Genomic DNA, 15,045 nt, shown 5'->3' with positions numbered 1-15,045 from the left:
GATTATGCACACAAACATCCATATATACATTAATTTATTCAATCATTTTTCAGTGGATGATAGGATTTTTGCATATTTTGGCTTTTATGAATAATGCTGTAATTGACATGGATATAGATAAGACATCTCTTTGACATGGGGATTTCAGTTGTTTTAGAGACACACTCAAAAGTGACATTTTAAAAATCATATTGCAGATAAGACATTTTTTGAAGAATTTTCATAGTGTTTTCCATATGGAATGATTTATATTCCCTTCAACAGTGAGGAAATTTCCCTTTTATTTACATCCTTGCCAACATTTGTTACTTTTGATCATTTTCATAATAGATACTCTATCAGGTGTGAAGCATGAGATAATAACAACCAGGAACAGTTGAAGCCACACAAATGAGTCTGAAGCCTGGACCTGACCTGGTGTTGGAGTCTGATTTGTACATATAGATCCATGGTTTCCAACCTAGAGATTGGTCTGCAGGTGCTGGTCTGTGGCCAACGTTTTTTGAGGACTGGAGTGCATCCTGGGATCAGAGGATCTGCCCTGGTGCTGGGTTTTTCTTGAGAAATGATGGCTTCAATATAAACTGCTCACTTAATTATTCATCCTCCATTTTGAGTGGTATTCTCTTTTTGATACTTTGACTCTCAGGCCTTGGGAAATAAATGATGCTGATAATGTGATACTCTCCTTCTTCTCAATGTCTTTTCTTATTTCTTCGGTACACTAGGTACTGTAATTTCTTATTTCAACTACTTAACTGTTGTAAAAGCTCTTTTTTGTAGATATATGAATATGCATTGTAAATAATGATTCTTGGTGGGAGAGAAGATGAATAAAAAGTCATATTTTGGTATCTGTCATTCATTTCTCTCTACTTGATTTTTTTTCTAATTTTAAAATCCCTGTCTTCTATTCTCCCTTTTTGGCTTATAAAACATTGAATTCTCTTTTATACATTTAAACATCTTTTCCATTAGAATGTTGAGATTAAAACACATGAAGTATTAAATCCTAACCATATTTGCATGATAGTCTGCTTAATTTATAGTGTAATACAGAAATCAGCTAACAAAACTTCCCCAAAAGATTTATACAGATATTGATATATTTTTCATATTTCAATTTATTTGTATGTAATGTATGCAATTTTAATTTAAGCAAGATGATACAAGTCTACTCACTTTTCAAAAGGGAAAATGATGGGAGGATAAGGGGTAACCTAACCTTACACAACCATCTGTGACAAAATCAGAGTATCACAATAGATATTTAGCTCTCCTGACCATTCTCATGGTCAACAACACATAAAATAAGCTAGAAGCTCTTAAATGCTCCCATTGCCTACCCTAACCTTTAAGTCATAGTTTGTGAACTGGTATCTACATAGAACTCATGAATTTGTTATACAACTTCATGAAAAATCAAGAGTAAAGTCAATCTAGCCTTATATAGTAATGGAGCCTATGTGGAAGTACCAGCTTCTTTAGCCTGTGAATTTCTCCTCTCTATACATACCCATGACTCCAAATTTTTGTCCACTTCTTCTTATACTTATTCCTATGCAGTAAATTTCTAATGTAGATGCTCAGTCATCTCTTCCTTTTGTAACTCTGAAGGAAATGATTACTAGCACAAATGTATCTTCCAGGAAGTCAAAGAAGATATCTCTGTGTTGTTCTTCTGTGTGACCTCATTTTTATGTCAAGGTCATGAAAAAAGGAAACCAAGATTGAGGAGGCTGAAGAACGTGATAACTAAAGGCAATACAGAATCCTGTATTAGGTCCTGGAAAAAATCCTGGCGGTGGGGGGATATGGGGGTTTGAAAACAGACTTCAGTTAAGTCACGGGATCCAAAAGCATATCTGGGCAAATAATTTGCCCCAAATCATCAGGATGTTCTGTTTTCAGATCTTTTTATTGCTTATTACATGAATAACAATTAATAATTTAGTATAAACTTCATATTGAATGCACAGATATTTACATCTAATATGTTGTAGGGAGTTTCTTAGATAATAAATGATATATCATCCTTTTATCATAGTTATTTTAAAGAATGCATCTCATTGTTTTTATATAGTCATACAATTTTTAGTGGTTTTAAATGAGATATTTGTGAAAGTACTTTTTTTTCTCTCAGTTATTTTAAAATTAAGTAAATTTTTCTGATACTTCTCTCAAATCAAAATTACCTGGTCACACCACATCAATTAACAATTTTAAGATATAATCCTACATGCTTATCATATTACATTATGTTTATAACAAGAATCATGCTTATACAAGTGGAATATATTAATCAGAATATAGTTAACAAAATGAATGTATTCGTTATCCTTTTAAAAGACACGAAAAGTACATACTAACAGAGCTATTAATATGCACATAGATAAGCAGTAAAATATAATTATTAATCATTCCATTATGGTTACCCATCATGTATATCCTTTTGCCTAAAAGTTACTTAGTAAATTCAGTTAGATTCAGTAATTAGTTCATACAGTCTTTGAGAATAATTTGTAGTCTAGGGAGAGATACCTAAAGGATTTGCTGCATTTAAGAAGCTGCATCTGAGAAAATCAGTCTCCTGAGAATAGAAGAAAGGAAGAATTTCATGATGTGATGACTCTATTGCTTACACCATGGAAATAATTTTGTTTATATCAAGAAATAAATTTCATCATAATATTTTAAAACAGTTTCACCTCTAAAACATTTCAATTCCCACCTATTCTTCATTTAACCCTTCATTGATCTTCACTGTTTCATATTATATGAATACAAAGATCCTGAAATCTGAAACTTAATAGTGTATAAGTACTATATATTCACTGTCAAGAATTATTCTGAGGGAAAGAATTACAAATTTTCAAGATGTAGAATGGTCCAAAGAAACTACTGTTGTTCAACTTTCCATTTCCCAATATTATTTTTTGTGAAAATATTTATTATATAACACATCAAATTATTGTCTGCATAAATATTTTACCAAATATATTTCATTAATGATAAATGATAGAATTTCTTTAGTGTTTCCAAAAGTAGAAACAACAAATTTTTCATTATTCCTCAGTTATAAGTCAGATCCTCTTTAACAAAATCTGTTCTACCTGTTTATAATTGAAGTACATTCCTTCTTACAGATAATTAATAACATCTTCCTTGAAATTTGACATCAGTTTTTAAAGTTCTGTTAAACTTCTGCTCCTAAAAATGTTTTTCATGATATTAAAGTTCACAACAAAACTACCACCTTTTATTCAGTTCTCTAGGCTTTAAAATGTCACCATTATTATTGATTAATATCATTCCCAAATAAAATTTTAATAAAATTTCTACACCAATATCCAATATTGATCTCTTGCACTTTTCCTTTATTTTACATTTTTAGCCATCTTATCCTAGTCAAGAACCCAATTATCAGGGCTAGGGCTGTGGTTTAGTGGCAGAGTACTTGCCTAGCATGTGTGAGGCACTGGGTTCGATCCTTAGCATCACATAAAAATGAAACAACTACAACTCCATCTACAACTACAAAACTTTTTTTTAAAAAAGAATTCAATTATATATTACAAAGAAGTTTGCAGTAACATTGACATATTTATTCTCAGTGTTCTCATACTCCAGGATACTTTCACTATCCCTAATATAATCATAGGAATTACATTATTACTCCAATATTGCTCTTGTGTCTGCTCTAGTTCAATACACATCCCCCTTCTAATCTTACATATTGCCCCATGTAACATGTTGAATAATTCAACATTTAAATACATATTCTTACATTTTCATCCTCTTTGGAAATATCTTCTCATAAGGCAGAAACTGTATGGATTTTTCATAACAGAATCACAGTCAAATTCCAGTCTGAAATGTTGTACAACCTCAAGCATCAATAAAACGCATGTCCTTTATCTATCAAATGTGGATATTGAAGATTTCTTGAAAGAGTAAATAAGAATACAAATACGAAGTGTACTAAACATTCATTACTCCTGTTACTCCTGTCAACTTTAAATACTTGTGAGTTTTCCATTTATATATCTTCTTTCTTTAGAGAGAGAGAGAGAGAGAGAGAGAGAGAGAGAGAGAGAGAGAGAGAGAGAACTTTTAATATTTATTTTTTAGTTTTCAGTGGACACAACATCTTTGTTTGTATGTGGTGCTGAGGAAGGAACCCAGGCGGCACGCATGCCAGGCGAGCGCACTACTGCTTGAGCCACATCCCCAGCCCTGTATATCATTTTGATTGTGGTATTTCTGCATAAATATTTTACGAAATTGTGGTATTTACTTGATTATGGTATTTCCAGTATAGATTCATATGTATTTCTATTAAAGATTAAAATGTTGCCATATGTTCCAAAAAATATCTTTTTATTGGTGCATATAAATTATATAGAATGGCTTGTTTACTTGTGGCATAGTTGTGCGTATATAAAAACATACCTTGAATAATTTCACCCCCAATACATTCCACAAACTCCCCTCCTCTAATCTCCTGGTATCCCTTCTGAATCCATGAAGTCCATTTTTTTCCTGTTTTCTTTTTTTTGGGGGGGTGGGGTGGGGGTACCATAGATTGAACTCAAGGGCACTAGACCACTGTGCCACATCCCCATCCCTATTTTGTATTTCATTTAGAGACAGGGTCTCACTCAGTTGCTTAGCACCTCTCTTTTTGCTGAGGCTGGCTTTGAACTCATGGTCCTCTTGCCTCAGCCTCTCGAGCCACTGGAATTACAGATGTGCACCACCATGCCCAGCTTCTTTTTTCTTTTCACTTCCACATATGAGAAAAAATGATGCTTTCTCTATGAATCTAATTTATTTTACTCAAAATTATGGTCTAGAGTATCATCTGTTTTCCTGCAAAAGACATACTATCTTCATTATGATTGAATGAAACTTCTTTCTTTGTATATATCATATTTAGTATAACACATATAGCATAAAATATGCTACTTTTATTCTTTTCAATAAATACCAGGAAATGGCATAGTTGTATTTCATGGAAAATCTATTTTTTGTTTTTGAAACTCAATACTCATATCCACTGTGATTACACTAATTGCACTAATTTACATTCCCACCAAAAATGTATAAGAGTTCTTTCCCTACATCCTCACCAGCTTCTATTGTCATTTGCATTCATTTAAAAAATCTTTTAATTTGTTCTTTTTAGATATACATGACAGTAGAGTGTATTTTGACATATTATATATACATGGAGTATAACTTACTCTATTAGAATCCCATTCTTGTGATTGTACAAGATGTGGAGTTACACTGATTGTGTGCTAATGTATGAACATAGAAAGTTATGCCCAACTCATTTTACTGTCTTTCCTATTTCCATTCCCTTTCCCTTCCCTTCATTTCCCTTTGTCTAGTATGCTGAACTTCTATTCTCTCCCTTCCTCCCCCCAGTTGTGTCAGAGAGAAGACTGGACCTTTATTTGTTTGTTTAATTTCAATTTTTTAATTTATTTTTTTAAAGTTAAATTTATTTTTTAAAAATTTTATGTAGCATGATTGTCTCTAGATCCACCCATTTATCAGCAAAAGTCATAAATCATTATCATTCTTGATGCTTGCCATTCTAAATGGTATAAATTGAAATCTTAGTGTAGCTTTGATTTGCTTTTCCTTGATGTCCAAAACTGTGAAACATTTTTTTCATATAATGATTGACCATTTGTACTGTTAGGCAATAGCTAGCAATGAGCAGTGAAATGCAGTCAAGGTCACAAATGTTCCTTAAGTTACTTCAGGGTCTTCTTTAAACTTCTTCCAGAGTACACAAGAAAGCAAAAGATGGTGGTTAATTTGTAGAAAGTGAACAGAAGTAAGGGAGCTAGTTGGAAATCACATCAAGAGAAAAGGATTAATGAGACTAATTCTTGACAGGGTCCATTAATGTTGATGTAAAGCTATGGCTATAAGTGTCTCAGATTGTCTGGAAAGGAAGATTCCTTTAGTAGTTCAGGAGCACTAAGGTAATTTCTGACCAGCTATTGACCCCAGTGCCCACATTAACATGGGATTGACTTGTAAATGAATTCTCCTCCCCCCAAATCAAATGGCTACCATGACAGTTCCAGAGAGGACAAACTAAAATCAAAATCTCCACTGCCCGACTTACAGGAGAAGTTAAACAACTGATTGGCAAAGGGTACAGAAAGTGGTTCCCTGTTCTCTTGGTAAACATCAAACAGCAATAAAATCTGGTGACAGCATTGTCTTCTTTGTCATTGTCTGAACAGTGACAGCTCACTCTCTCTCTTGAGCGTGCTCTCTTCATAAACCTCACTTTGTTTTTACTTTACTTTAACCTATAATAAAGTTCTTTTGCATAACCGTTTGGTGTTTGACTTTAAGTTTTCTTTTGATGGAACACAAGAACTGAGGTTTAAAGTTTTAGCTCCCTGCTTTCCTGTGACAGTACTTCTTTTGAAATTTCTGTGTTTAATTCATTTGCCCAATGATTGTTTGGGTTATTTATTTAGTTTTAATGTTGAGTTGTTAATTTTTATATATTCTGAACATTATTCCTGTGTTGGAGGAATAGTTGAAAAGATCTTTTCCAATTCTTCACAGTTTCCTTTGCTATGCAGAAGTGTTTTAAAATGATGCCACCCCATGAATTGATTTCTTTTTCTCTTACTTCTTGGGACATAGGGGTCTTGTAGAGGGAACTCTTTGCCATTGCCTATAACTTGAAATGTTTCTCCTAAATATTATAGTTAGGTCATTGATACATTTTGAGTTTACTTTTATTAGGGTGAGAGATGGGAATCTAGCCTCATTGATTTACACAATTTTCCCAGCACCATTTCTTAAATGTTTTCAAAGGAGAAATATTTATTTATGTTTCCCCAATATATATTTTTGGTTTCTTTCTCAATAATCAGAAGAATGTATATGTTTCTATAATAATTTTGTCACTTGTGTCTTTCTTTCCCTGATTTTCTGTAACCCAATCCCACCATCAAATCTGCTCTGGTGCTAGCATTACATATAAATTCAGTAACAAGAGTTTGTGACTATGCAATATTGAACCTCAGTAATATCATCAGTCACTCACTTCACTGAGTAACTGTTCTCCAGTGCTTTGGATTTTGAATTGCAGAAGAGCTGGGACATGAAGACTGTTTTTTGACATTTTATAAGATCCAAATATCTTTAATTCTTCTCCTTCTCCATCTGCATCTTCTTTTTTAGTTTTTGTCTTTCTTTCTTTCTTTCTTTCTTTCTTTCTTTCTTTCTTTCTTTCTTTCTTTCTTTCTCTTCTTTTTTCTTTTTCTTTTTTTAGAGTATTTAGTTAGTTTTTCCTATTCTGTTCAAGAAGCATATTTTGGAATATTTTTTAATATTTTTTTTATGGCATTTGTTTCCCATGTTTCTATCTAGTGTCCTCTCTTTCAACACAGTTGAGCATAGGTCTTTTCACTCCCAAATATATAACTCTTGTTGACCCTAATTTGTGCCCCACTGGCTTATAGTCCTCTCCAAAGTATTGTTATTCTGAGTTTCACATGGACTTATATTAGCTACAAAATATTTTTTTTTTTTGTTTTTTAACCTGAATTTATTAAAGCTTTTAAACCTAACAATTGATTGTTCTAGGTAGGGACTGGTTGAAACAATGTCATAAAAATGATTATGTAGGTTTTAAGTATACTTGAAATAATGAGGCCAGGCATGGTGGCACCCACCTGTAATCACAGTGGCTCCAGAGACTAAGGCAGGAGGATCAATAGTTCAAAGCCAGCTTCAGAAATTTAGTAAGTCCCCAAGCAACTTAGCAAGACCCTGTCTCAAAAATTTCTAAAAAGGGTGGTGGGCTGGGGATGTGGATCAGTGTTTAAATGCCCCTGGGTTAAATCCCTAGTACCCACCCCCAAAAAAAATAAAGAGAGAAAAGAAATAATGATTATTCTTCCAGTGATAGATGGGATATTTGTTTTCACAGCCAACCTGGGGATTAATTGAGAATGCCTCCCTACAAGGATGGTGAAATACATGTGAGAGGTTCACTTCCAAATTCAAATCCTTTCTTAACCTGCAAAGCTGGGTGACTTTGGCCACCACAGCTCTTTCTCAGGGACACAGTCTCTCTGTGGGTAAAGAACTTTAGAGCAACATCTCTCCCACCTTGAACATGACATTTCCATGGATTTTTAAGACACTGGATAGAGTTTTGTACACATAGTTGAATGGAGTGGTGAGGAGCAGGAATTCAGACTCCATACCTGGATGCAAATCCTCCAGCTCAGTCACTGTCATAGCTTCTCTCAATCCACTCACTCATGAAATGAGGGTATTGCAATTATGAGACCTCTACAGCATCAGGGGTGTTGGTATTTATTCCGTTAGTATATAAAATGACCAGAAAATTGACTATGGCAAAACAAGCTTTTTAAAAAAATTATTAATTAATTTTGGTTGTTGATAGACCTTTATTTTGTTTATTTACATGCAGTGCTGAGAATCAAACTCAGTGCCTCACACATTCCAGGCAAGTGCACTACTGTTGAGCCACAGCCCCAACCCCACAAAATAAGCTTTTGATTATGCATTATATATTGTTAGTATTTAACCAAATGTATTTATTTAATTAAAACCTGTAACTTTATTTTAATCACCCCCTTAGAGCAGCATGCATTCTTTATCTTGTTTATTTTGCTATGCAGATCTGAGAACATCTCTGGTGTGCAACAAATTATTACTAAACTATTTTGAATTGTCTCTTAAGAATTTCACCATATGCATATTTTCTGTCTTTACAATCAGGTTTTAAATGCATGGGTCTCCTCCGTTCATTCTTCAGGAAAGTTTTTTTTTTTTTTTTTTTGCATGGGAAAATGAAAGTTTAAATCACTTTCTCTGAAAAGGTAATTTCAGGATTTCTCATGGTCTACATTTAAGATAAAGCACATCTTTAACTTCAAATTTAATACGTGCATTCCTTCAATGGAGATTTAAAACAAATTAACTAAACTAACCTCCCTGTGAGAATATACTGAACATACACACTAGGGAAATATCAAGAATTCTAGCACAAATAAACATTGCTATGGATTTCAGAAAACTGGACCCAGTTTCTATCATAGTGCTTTTGAAACAAATATTGCTAGCTAGTTTTTTTTTCCCTCTTGAAATTAAAAAAAATTCTACATTTCTTTGCATTTGAGATAAGTTACACAATGAACAACTTAATAAAAGTTATCAAAGCTATTACTTAATATCAGGAATTTTTGTGTTTGAGTATGTGTGCTTGATCACATATGGCATTCAATCAGAAATTTGAGGATTTTTAATATTTTTACAAATTAAATGTACAAAATATTTGTGATAGAATCAAATACTGTGCTATTTTTCAGAATGATCTGGGTTGCAGTCGATGTTTAGGCATGGGGAGAACAAGAGATTTTCCTTGCAATTATTTGTTTAAGATCTTGACCCTTAAATAAAATATCAGAAAAGACTAAATGACCACTTGTTTGTTTTAAAAGTTTCGTTTTTTATTTTTTTTAATTTTCTGGCAACAGAATATATTTTTTCTCATAATAGAAAAAAAATTTAATTGATTTTTTAAAAATAAATTACAGTGGAATGCATTACAATTCTTAGTACACATATAGAGCACAATTCTTCATATCTCTGGTTGTATATAAAGTATGTTCACACAAATTCATGTCTTCATACATGTACTTTGGATAATGATGTCTATCATATTGTACTATCCTTTCTAACCCCCTGCCTCATCCCTTTCCCTCCCATCCCCCTGCCCTATCTAGAGTTTCTTTATTCCTCCCATGCTCCACCTCCCCACTCCACTATGAGTCAGTCACCTTATATCAGAGAAAACATTCGCCATTTGTTTTTTGGTGGTATTGGCTAACTTCATTTATCATTATCTTCTCCAACTGCATTAATTTACCTGCAAATGCCATGTTTTTATTCTATTTTATTGCTGAGTAATATTCCATTGTGTATATATGCCACATTTTTTATCCATTCATGAATTAGAGTAAAGATAGTCTCTTCAACAAATGGTGCTGGGAAAACTGGAAATCCATATGCAACAAAATAAAATTAAACTTCTGTCTTTCTCCATGCACAAAATTCAACTCAAAGTGGTTCAAAGACCTAGGAATTAAACAAGAGACTGTATCTAACAGAAAAAAAAAAGTAGCCCCTAATCTTCAACATGTGGGATTAAGCCCCAACTTCATTAGTAAGACTTCTATAGTGCAAGAATTGAAACAAAGAATCAATAAATGGGTTTGGATTCAAACTAAAAAGTTTTTTCTCAGCAAAAGAAACAATCTGTGAGATGAATAGAGAACCTACATCTTGGAAGCAAATTTTAACCCCTTACACATCAGATAGAGCACGAATCTCTAGGGTATATAAAGAACTCAAAAAGCTAAGCACCAAAAAAAAAAACCCCAAATAACCCAATCAATAAATGGGTCAAGGACCTGAACAGACACTTCTCAGAAGAGGATATACAATCAATCAACAAATATATAAAAATTATTCATCATCTCTAGCAATTAGAGAAGTGGAAATCAAAACTACTCTAAGATATCATCTCATTTCAGTCAGTGGCAGCTATTATGAAGACAAACAACAATAAGTGTGGGCAAGTATGTGGGGAAAAAGGTACACTCATACATTGCTGGTAGGACTGCAAATTGGTGCAGCCAATATGGAAAACAGTATGGAGATTTCATGGGAAACTGGGAATGGAACCACCATTTGACCCAGCTATCCTTCTCCTTGGTCTATACCCAAAGGACTTAAAAACAGCATACTACAGGAACACAGCCACATCAATGTTTATAGAAGCACAATTCATAATAGGTAAACTATGGGACTAATTTAGAAGTTTATTTTTACCACTTATCACCTTGAACTCAAAATATTTATTCAACAAGTAGCTATAAAAATCAACAAATTTCCTCTCATAAATTTTGATTAATTTTATAATAAAAGTTTTGTGTTTTAGAGTGTGATTATACAATTAAGTTTTAGAACAGTCATCTTTTAATGATACATAATTTGAATACCACTTGGATCTATCCACAAAATAACTTATGTTACTATTCCTCAAATGTAGCCCGTAGCCTGATGAGGAAGTGGGAAAGAAATTTCAAGTAATTCAGGGCAATGCGTTCACTTTCTGGAAAACACATTAAATTATGATTCTGACTAATGTTTGGACTGGTGATAATGACTATACCCTGGTGGGTATGAAATTGCAATATTGCACTGAAAGCTATTCTGAGAAATGGGCCTAGCAAGTGCAATTCCTTGAAGGGCATTAATTGACACTTTGGGACTTATTATCCCAATGGCTTCAATTGAGTAGAACATCACAATCCTCTTTGTTTGTAAGGTCCCTATTGCTCTAAGGTAAGGTTTCATCCCCTGATACACTGATAGCTCTAATGAGCTTCTCCTTCTGGATACAAATATGTTTAGTACACTTAGGTCTGTCTTCTGTTGTAATGGTAATCACAGTTGCTTTAATATTCAGTTTTACTAAGTTGGTATAGTGGATGAGAACTTAAGTTGTAGACAGACATTTAAGCTGGAGATTTCAAGGAGACCAACACCAGTGACCAGGTCATTCATACATGGTGAGGGATAAGTAGAGAAGATGACATGCAGGGAATATGAACAGATGCAGGAAGGATGGAATTAAAAGGAATTGCTTAGGTGTCACTTAAGCACTAGGTAAGAGTATAAAAGAATAATATGATTAGAATCAACAAATGTTAGCCAGTGGCAAAAAGGATGGGGAAAAGCAACCACTTTTCCTTCTATAATGCTGATGCCCATCATTGAATATATCCTCAGATCACAAAATTAATTTTGATAAGGTCTTTATTCCCCACTTTTTACTAAGAAGAAAAAGGAATCATGAAATCTGTGCCTTTTCACTACTTGAAGCTGTTATTTTTTGTCCCTCCCATTGTACCCCTTTTTATCTATCTTTATAGCATGAATCATCTTTAGCATGCTATAAAGTCATCTCAGAGATCCCACTTAGTTCTGGTTAATCCAGTAAGTCATGGGGACAACTACAGAAGACAGACAATTACATCTACATTAGAGAAAGCATAACACTTGGGACCCTACTTCTCATTCTAAGGAAAAATAAAATTTTAAACCTCTTGAAAATTTTTATCACCCCTCAACTGGCAGTGACCTCCAAGTGAAGGAATCTTCATGATTTACTATTGGAGCATTATTGGTTTTGATTCAGTTATAGATTTTTTAAACGTTCTTTTAAAAATGTTATGACTGGTTATCCTGGATGGTTACAGACTTTTTAGTAAGAATGAGGGTAACAAGTTCTTAACTCTTCACAATACCAATGTTAAAAATTTATTAGGGTCTTGTAGTTTGAGGAACAAACTAATTTTTCCACATCTTCTTGTTTCCAATCAATCCATTATCTCTTCTTGACATCTTTTACAGGAGTTGCATTTACAAAATATGAGAAAATAAGAGACCCTCCAAACCAAGAAATCACAAGTGGCTCTAACGTGATTTTTTTCCCTGCCATAGCTAACTGGTAAGTATGAGAGAAAAAAAAAATTGTCCATTGGAGGACAACTGAATTGTGTGGTAAGTTGGAAAAAGGGGAGGTTTCAGAGAGAAAAAGAGATATTTAATTCTGGTCTACTGTTATTATTACAGCAACTATTTAATAAACACCACTACTTATCGTTCTGAAAAACTGTAGACTAACAGATGAAAAAGATTCACCTAAGATTCATAAATACTTATAAAATAGAGACTATTTTTAAAGGAACATAAGATTCACTATGTACAGTAAATTAAATGAAAAAATATATTTATTAGTTTCATTAAATATTAATAATTCTTCTCTAAACTGAGGAATTAAAAGTATGTAGGAGATAAAGCTTATGTTGACAACTTAAATACTACGTAGATCATTGTCCTAGAGGAAAAAAAAAAGTCTTCAGATTCAGTGGTTCATATCTTTCTGACTAGAATGAGATGAAATCTCAGTTTTAATTTGCATTTATCTAATTGCTAGAGATATTAAACATATTTTCATATATTTATTGAACATTCACATGTCCTTTGAAAAGGGATATAGGAAATGATACTAGTAGTAAACAGTGGTTGGACATTCAAAATACTTTTGTTACTTCTTCATGTATCCTTACAGTTTGTGAATCAAGTTTTATGATGTGTGTGTGTGTATGTGTGTGTGTGTTTATGAAATTATTTTCCTCAGGTAACAGAAAACAAATGATGATGGAAAAATTCAATGGTTCCTCTGAAGACTACTTGATTCTATTGTGATTTTCTAATTGGCCTTACCAGGAAGTAGTTTTCTTTGTGCCGATCTTGATATTCTACCTGATGACATTGATGGGCAACATGTTCATTATCATCTTGTCTTATCTGGATTCCCATCTCCATACTCCTATATATTTCTTTCTCTCAAATCTCTCTTTTCTGGGTCTCTGCTACACTACCAGCTCTATCCCACAACTGCTGGTGAACCTCTGGGGCCCAGAGAAGACCATTTCTTATGCTGGTTGCATGGTTCAACTTTACTTAGTCCTTGCATTGGGAACAACAGAGTGTATGTTGTTGTTGGTGATGTCCTATGACCGTTATGTGGCTGTGTGTAAACCCTTGAATTACACTGTCCTCATGCACCCTCGACTCTGCCACTTGCTTGCTGTGGCTTCTTGGGTATGTGGTTTTACCAACTCAGCAGTTCATTCTCTCTTTATCCTCTGGGTACCTCTATGTGGACATCTACAAGTTGATTACTTCTTCTGTGAAGTACCAGCACTTCTGCAATTATCCTGTTTTGATACTCATGCTAATGAGATGACCATCGTGGTCACAACCTCTATTGTTGTTATCATACCTCTTGTCCTCATTCTGACATCCTATGGTGCCATTGCTCGGGCAGTACTGAGGATGCAGTTAACTACTGGACTTCAGAAAGACTTCAAGACATGTGGAGCCCATCTTATGGTGGTTTCCCTCTTTTTCATTCCAGTCATGTGCATGTATCTCCAGCCACCAAGAGAAAATTCTCAAGACCGAGGCAAGCTCATTGCTCTCTTTTATACTGTTGTCAAACCTAGCCTGAATCCACTGATCTATACCCTCCAAAACAAAGATGTAAGAGGGGCAGTTAAGAGACTAATGGGGCGAGAATAACTTGTATGACTCTGACATTCATAGTGTAATGGTGAATCACTTCATCAATGGTTCATCCACCCATTCATCCACCTTAGTCACTCAACACGTACTCTTACCTGGTCACAGAGTTGTTCTAAATGTACATGAATAAAACATAATCTACCTAAATAGCATTCAATTCTGAAGAACCCAGCCATGTAAAATCAAGATCAAATATCAATAGTGACTTTTTCCATATTGCAATCCAAATGAATTCAAGGTCTTTTTAAATAGAAAATGATTCAGAATTTCTTGTAACTATTGATGTAATAGCAGTTCATAATTTTAATGCAAAGTCAATGTGCTCAATTGAAATCATCTTTACAATATTTCTTTTAATTTCTTGCTTTTTAGGGAGAATACTTTGTCTTTTGTATTTAGTTTAGGTGTACACATAGCAAAATACCTTAACTATTTCTCTCCATTACTGTTCTTTGTTGCATATAGCTATGATTTGAATATGATTTCAGTGTGTCACTATAGATTCATGTGCTGGATATGTGGTTTTCTTAGCATAGCAGTGTTGACCGGTGATGGTACTTGTAAGGAGTGGCAACTATGGGAGGGTTATGAGATTATCATGTTTTCTGCCTTTGGAAGGAATTACCATACTTCTTAACAGAACTCTGATTACCCACTCCCATGAAAATTGTTAGAAAAAATGAAACCTGCCCCCAAATTTCTATGCCTTTCTGTCTTGTCATGTAATATTTCCCCATCTCATGTGCTGGGCTATTGCAAAACCACCTATCAATGAGGCCTCATATAAACTGATCTATGCATTGT

The 15,045-nt window shown here is 33.8% G+C and overlaps 1 pseudogene across 1 annotated transcript; it reads left to right on the top strand.

The window, feature by feature from the left end:
- Window positions 1-13,305: 13,305 nt before the first annotated feature.
- Window positions 13,306-14,238, top strand: LOC308649855 (olfactory receptor 2J3-like; annotated as a pseudogene). Its single transcript has one exon. The product of its transcript is annotated as an olfactory receptor 2J3-like (transcript).
- The last annotated feature ends 807 nt before the right edge of the window (window positions 14,239-15,045 follow it).

Source organism: Spermophilus citellus, assembly GCF_964194105.1.
Source record: "Spermophilus citellus genome assembly, chromosome: 5".
Classification (NCBI taxonomy): domain Eukaryota; kingdom Metazoa; phylum Chordata; class Mammalia; order Rodentia; family Sciuridae; genus Spermophilus; species Spermophilus citellus.
Note: the sequence above shows the minus strand (reverse complement) of the source record. Positions and strands in the feature narration are given on the sequence as shown.